The sequence below is a fragment of the Solanum tuberosum genome, unplaced genomic scaffold (assembly GCF_000226075.1).
Source record: "Solanum tuberosum cultivar DM 1-3 516 R44 unplaced genomic scaffold, SolTub_3.0 scf00348, whole genome shotgun sequence".
In the NCBI taxonomy this organism is placed as follows: Eukaryota; Viridiplantae; Streptophyta; class Magnoliopsida; order Solanales; family Solanaceae; genus Solanum; species Solanum tuberosum.
In genome coordinates, this window is record NW_006239285.1 from 134,954 (window position 1) to 142,561 (window position 7,608).

Sequence of the window (7,608 nt, forward strand, 5' to 3'; positions counted from 1 at the left end):
TAGTTAGTTAGAGGCTTATTTCAGACATAGATAGATTCAGCTTAGTATTGAGTTAATATCTTCTTTGTATTAAACTCATCAGTTTTCATATATCTCAGTTATAGTATATGGGTATTCCCCATCTTTTCATTTTGTTTATGATTATAGCTTCCACACAGTTTCTATTATTCAATTTATATTTAGTATGCTCATGATCATGACAACAGAGTTAGCTTGGGATCACTTGTGGTCCTAGGTCCCATGTCTGCATCTCGGGGGTAGGTCGGGGTGTGACAGCGAACTGAAGCCATGTGGAAGCTACATGAAAAGGTGCGGCTGCACTTAGAGAAGAAGAACCAAGATATAGCAAAAAGGGCTAACAAGGGCCATAAGAGGATCGTGTTTGAACCGGGTGATTGGGTGTGGGTACACTTTCGCAAGGAGAGTTTTCCCACCCATCGCAAGACGAAGCTGATGCCGCGAGGTGATGGACATTTCCAGTGATTGAGCGGCTCAACGACAATGCCTACAAGGTTGACCTTCCTCCGGAATATAAAGTGCACAATACTTTCAATGTGTGCGACATGTCCCCTTTTCCAACTGTTGGTGATGATGATCCGTCGAATTTGAGGACAAATTCTTTTCAAGAAGGAGAGAATGATGCAATACGGATTTCATCAAGGCCATTTACTAGAAGCCAAGCTCAAGACCTTCAAAGGATGCAAAGGTTATATATGAAGATGGAGGTGCTCGAGATGGTGTTGATGACAAGCAAGGACTTTCATGCCTTGAAGATTGCAGACGAAGGCACTTTTGGCGAGCAGGGCCCACTTCGCACATCGCCCAATGGCTTAGGCGATGGTCCCAGCTCGCCTAATGCTCCAGAATGTGACCATGGCTGAAGATCATGCAGAGAAGCTCACCAACCAGGTCGGCGCATCGCCCAACCCACTTGGTGACCCGACCCAGCTTGCCCATTGTCATTCCTGGTCACTTTTGGGCCTTTTATTTTAAAACCTATAAATAGCTAGCTAGGGTTCATTTTAGACTTAGACTATTTTGAATGTTGAAAATTGAAAACTCATGTTTGAGTGTTGAGAGCTTGGTTAAGCTTTTTGTTGCCTTTTGTTAGAAACGTTGGTTGCTTGGGATATCGATTCCCTTGAGGTCATAGTAAGAGTTAGGTGCTATAGTTGGATCAACGAATCGAGGTCATTGGGTTTAATATACCCTTTGGATGCTTTTTGTTTCCTTTTGTGTGTCTATCTATCTATCTTTACTTTTCGTCTTTCGATTTCTACATATTATCTACGTTTTTCTGGTGAGAATCGTATCACATGTAACCCATACACCACCTACAAACGTCTGAAAATTGAAATAAAGAAAAGTATGTAAATGTGTCTCGGTCCTCGAAACATGAGGACTCACTAATCTTCGAGTGTCCAAGAGATTAAATAGCCACAAGTATGAGAGGTAAGGTGTCAGACCCTACATTAGTGAAAAAATATAGGCACACGTATGCATCAGTACACAGAATGTACTAAGTTTTATAGTAATGCATAAGCTTTATGAAGTCATGCTAAAAAAGACTTTACATGACATGCAATGACCAAGCTAAATCCTACGATAAAAGGTAGAAACATAAGTCATAATCATGGTCAATTCAAGCTTGACATTTTTTAAAACACTTTGTGAGATACTTTGAAAGTAACCTTAGTTCATTATTGTGGGAAGTTTACCATATAACCGACATAGACCATGTGAGCTATAACAAGAAATCTAATGTCTATCCAATACCGAAAAGAGATGTCCTTACTTGACAAGGTAAGAACCATGAGTCTGAGCTCAAGTGGATCCATTAGCTAGTGTTTATCTGAGACAAATCCTATGGTGGCACATAGTTATGTGACTTAGGGATTGCTAGTAAAGGTTCACAGACACTAAACAGAAACCTTCATCCTAATAGCCCACTCGGTGCTAAGTAAAATCCTATAGTCATTAATCATATTCATATTATCATCCATGGAAAGACACAATTAAGCAACCAATCCAAACTAGAGTTAATTTAGAATAGCTCCTAAAACTGGATTCAACTTAGGTGAGAAAACCTTTTGAACCTTATGAATCCTTATGTGAGAAAACCTTTCACAATCATGATCTTAGTAATATGTGAGAAAACCTTTTACAACAATAACATTGATACATTCCTTTGAAAGAATCCTTAAATCATTTACATCTCTTTCATAAAAATATGCATATCTTTATAAAAAGAAAAACATATTTTATAGTTCATAAGTTGCATCATGTGTTCATAGTCTAAAATCATAGATCATGCAACACATAAATCACATATGTAAATCAACTATATTCGACGTTCCAGACTCAATGAAACCGTCAAGACATGAATCTGAGGTCTTCTCGACCCGACATCCGTGAAAACCACAAGAAACTAACAAATGCCCAAACGGCCAAAACAAGTTCAGGACCTCTCAAAAATCAACCAAGACCACTCCTAGGCATATCATCCCCTGAATCCAACGGAACCCTCGAAATTTTGATCTGGGCATCCAAAATTTGAATGACACCAAAAACTACTTTTAGGCAACTTAAGCCTTCAAACTCAAAACTTGTCAACGTCTAAACTTTTACTCAAGGTTTGGAACCAATTTCCCAGACTCAATCAAGAATAACGGGTGGACAAAATTCGGGAGGGGAAAAATGATAAATTTCACGAGATTACTGAAAATGACCAAGTGGGTCAGGGGATATTTATTTGGGAGATGAAATGATTATGTCAGATCTAGTTCAATTGAAAATGTTTAATTGTATGTTATAATTTTTTTACTATAAATTTAAAAGATGATGCTTAATGAGGATTGGATTCATTGTACTACGATATTTAAAAAAAGCTTTTTATATATTTTTTAGTGTGTCTCCCAGTGGTCTAATTGTCCATTAAAATTCACAAACTACTTACTCCCTCATCATAATTTTGTGTGATACAACCTGATTAGACATACAATTTAAGAAAGATTACTTTTTTTTTCTTTTCTGAATGGTGGTTTTAAAAATAGAAAAACTTTTACGAGGCTATAAAAACTTGTAATCAAATTTGAAAAAGTATCATTCTTAGAGCCGTCAATATTGGCTAGGCCCGTTGAGCCGGCTTGGCTTAATACGTGATTTAATAGGGTTGGGTAAGATTTTTGGAACTCATTTAAGAAAAGAGTTTTTTTTAGTCCGACCCAGATAAGCTCGCTGGTTTGTGGGGCTTGAGCAATATGAGTTGGGATGGCCCGTGGGTTAAATCAAAATATATTAAATAAATAAAAATAGAATAGAGTATTAAAAATAACAAAAGTTCAAACACAAAATCTATATAAAGTTTCAAATATTAAAATTTAGAATTATCAAACGTGATGTACTTAGTATTTCTATTACTACTTTATTATCAAAATCATCATTAGTATTGGTGGACGTGTGTAACACCCCATAATTTTTTTGAACTAAGACCCAAACCATCCTTCGTTGTAAGTAGGATTTTACCAAGGAATTTAAAATTTCTTGAGTGTTAAGGTCACTAGATGTAGCACCTTGAGTTCCAAGAAGAACTAAAGAGAGTTCATTCAAGTCACTCCTAAGTTCCTTTAAGTTTTGGGTCAACTTCAAACGCCCATAACCTTCAGTATAGGACGAGTTATGTGAGATACAAGATATAAAATGAAAGGTATTGGAATACTCTTTCCAACGCCACCGAGTTTTCTAAATTTCGACCTCGTATGAGGGAGATATGCCTGTTTGAAGTGGGGTTGTCTATTTAAGGAAAGTTACCCGGATTTAAGAGGGGTATTTTGGTCTTTTCCTTACCCTATCAGATTTCTTTCATTTTTAGTAATTAAATAGGGGTCTAAACTGATTTGGTTCAGTTTACACAAATCCTAATTCACGCTAGGGTTTTAGAAAAGAGTTCAAGAAGAGAAAAGATGAGAAAGGATCAAGGTGTTCGTCTTCTCGAGTTTTGTTGCGGATTTTCGCCATGTGTTTGATCCCTAAGAGGTATGTAAGTTCACATAGCATTGGGTTCGTTCACCCACGCGCCAATCATGTTTATTTCAGCAAAATTCATTCTAGAAAGTTGAAAGTTTGATGATCTTGAATTGTGTTCTTGAAGTTGGCTTTCATTCTTGAGTTTGGATGGGATTGTTGAGTTCTTTAGGAAATCATGACGATTTTAGAGTCTTTTATGAGTGTATTCTTGTGTACATGTGTTGGATATCTGAATCTAAAGAAATTGAAAAAAAGAATCGAATCTAGGCGAATTGGGGTTAGAAAACGAGAAAGAAAAAGTTGGACAAAAAATAGGTACCAGGTCCGCGTGTTCCTCAGATGTGAAAGTTTTCTCTCCACATCGTGGAGAGAAAGCGGACTCCACTATTTCAAAAAATTATTTTGACCAAACATTATAATTCATCTCCGCGTCGCGGACTTGCTCCCCAGACATTGTTTTTCAACCGTTTCTCATGATTAACTATCTAAAACTCTTTTAATCATCACAATATTCTTCCTATCATAAATCATAACCTTTAGTTCATAATTCAAATTCAAGGTAGAGTTAGGAGCTAAGTCTTGAGAGTTCTTTAAGGAGTTTTCTACAAATTCTAATAACTTGTTTCAAGACTGAAGTAAGTGAGCATGAGAGTGAGGAGAATGTATCCATGAGTCTACACTATCATCGATATCCTTCATATCATGAATTATAAATCTTTAATTCATAATTCAAATTCAAGAAAGAGTTAAGAGTAGAGTTCAATAAAGTCTTTGGGTTCAATTGTGAAATCTTCTGAGATCAACTATCAATTTGAGCTAAGTTTTGAGGAAGTAAGTATGAGAATGAGAAGAGTCGTATATATGAATTTCATATTGTTATTTAAACCCTCGAGTCGAGTCGTTCATGCCCATAAATTCTGCATGAACTTCACAAGTTGAGTATCTTTGAGAGAAGTAATATCTTCAAGTCTTATGTTTTGAGTATTTAATTCCTAACCCTTTTGAGATTATATTCCTAATCATTAACTATTACATGTTACCCATTGAGTCCTTGAGTTGAGTAGTTCATGCCCATAATTCCACATGAACCCTCCGAGTCAAGCATTCTTGAGGTGAGTAGTATCATTGACTCCTTGAGTTCTGGAGTTGTTGAGTTCCAAGTATTGAGTTCTATGCATGGTTATTGAAAACCTTGAATTGAGTCGTTCACGTCCATAATTCGGCATGAGCCCTATTTTAAGAAGTCTTTTTTACAAATTGTTTTAAAGACTTGAGCACTGAGTTGAGAAGAGTAGAGTTGAGTTTATTTTCTTAAAAATGATATATAGGAACTAAGTATTCCCAAGAGTAAATGATTTTACATTTAAGAGGAGAGGAAGCTGAGATTTCCAAAAGAGTTTTGAGCAGCTTGAGTACCATCTCTTTTAAGAGAAAGATTTTGAGTAATAATCTCAAACCACATAAAGAGTTATGTTTTTAAACATATGAGCTGAGTATATTTTGGGAGTAATATTGAGCACCGATATGGGGACGAGTTCAGATAACTCAAGTCTCCATAAACCATGTAGCCAACGTGGGTAGAAAGGGCCATACTTTTAGCATAGACTAGTGGATCCACTTAGTTGAGAGGTTCTATACGCCGACAAAGTATAGGATAGTTCTGGCAGCGTGGACGAGACGTTGTATCATCACATAGCTCATAGTGATGGTTGTCGGTTAGAGAATCTCCCATAAAGTTATATATATTTTATTTTATACAAATTGAGTTGTTATTATGTTCTTCAATACATTGAGTTGCTATCTATTGTTTTAAAAGCTTTCCATATATTGCATCTTTTATTGTTGATTTATTCTTGAGTATCTTGAGTTGAAATGCGTTTCATTGAGTCGAGTACCTTATTGTTGAGTTGATTCCCATTTGACTGAGTTGAGAACCTTATTTCTGAGTTGAGTATCTTATCCTTGAGTACTTCTGAGTTGAGTAAGTTTGAGTAGTTTCGAGTATCTTTGAGTATTCCTTGAGTTTAGTTGAACTATGTTTCTTTGAGTTGAGTTGAGTGAGTCGAGAAGAGGAAAGTATGTTTCTTTTCCACCAGTTCAAGCTTAAGTTTATGCTTTAGAATTCCCTTTGCATGCTCGTACATTCCATGTACTGAGCCATTTTGGCCTGCATTTTGTCATGATGCAGATACAGGTATTCAAGATCATCAACAGGCGTTTCGTTGATACTACATGCAATTTGAGTTAGCTATGGTGAGCCTCCTTGCTTTCGAAGGGTTCCACTTGTACTTTCAGTTATATCGGTTTTTAGGAGGTCGTGGGTCTTGTCCCGACTTCCATCTTTGTCAGTTAGATGCTTCATAGATAGACAGTACAGTTTCAGAAGTCTGTTCATTTATTTTGTTAAATATTTTAAAGACTTAAGTTGCCTATGTATGACGAGTTGAATATATTATCTTATTCAGAGTTAATCTTTTGAGTTAAAGATTTTGTATTCGAGTTTATTGAATTTATTTAAGCTTTTAAGCTTTTGAATGCTTGAGTTAGTTTTTCGCTTGTAGTGGGTTCGCTTGGGGACCTACAATGGTTCTCGAGTGCCGCTGCGTCCAGGGTCTAGACTCGGGTCGTGACAACGTGTTTCACCAAGTATAGAAGTTGTATCATTCATAAATATATCGAAACACTTGTTGCTACTCGAAACCGGTTGCATGATTTTTCTCAAACTAATAATATTTTTTATGTGCATTTAAATATTATATATGTTCTTCGTAAATTTAGTTAGTTTTTAATGTTTAACTAATTGATATTGCATATAAATAAAAATGAAGATATCTTGTCAATATTTTTAAGTTATAATTTAATTTTAAAAATAATTAGAAGTATACTTTTTAAAAAATGGGCTGACCCTACACGACCCCCAACCAACGTACTGATGGGTTGGACCGACTGTTTTCTGGCCCATAAAAAAAGGGTCACTCTGATCTGACCCGTCAAATTCAAAGCCTGTATGGGCTAACCCAAATAGGAAGGGACAACTCGTATTGATAGCTCTAATCATTCTTTTTAAAAGCATATTAGAAAGGAATAGGGTCATATAAACGGGTGATTTAATAGTCTATCACAAATGTTATTTTAGTTATAAATATTACTCCCTCCGTCCCTATTTACTTGTCCATTTTGACAAATCAAGAAAGGACAAATTTTTTTTCCTATTATACCCTCATTTAAACTTCTTGAAAATTTAAACTTCCCCCAACATTGATTAGTTATCTTGACTAAATTTATTTTGGAATCATAATTAATAAGGGAAAAATTGTAACTTCACTATGCTAATCATTGTTGCCTTAATATGTGTGTCATTTCTAAAGTGGACAACTAAATAGGGACGGAGGGAGTATGACCTTGTCAAACTTCAAAAATCCTGACTTCATAACTCAAAATTTTATGTTGTAACTTCAATATTTTTATGCTTTGTTTGCCAAATTTCTAAAATTTGCTTATTTTGAAAAGTGTTTTTTAAAAGAATTTTTTTTGTTGGGAGAAGCAGTTTGTGTTGGACTTATCAAATTAAAAATTACTTTT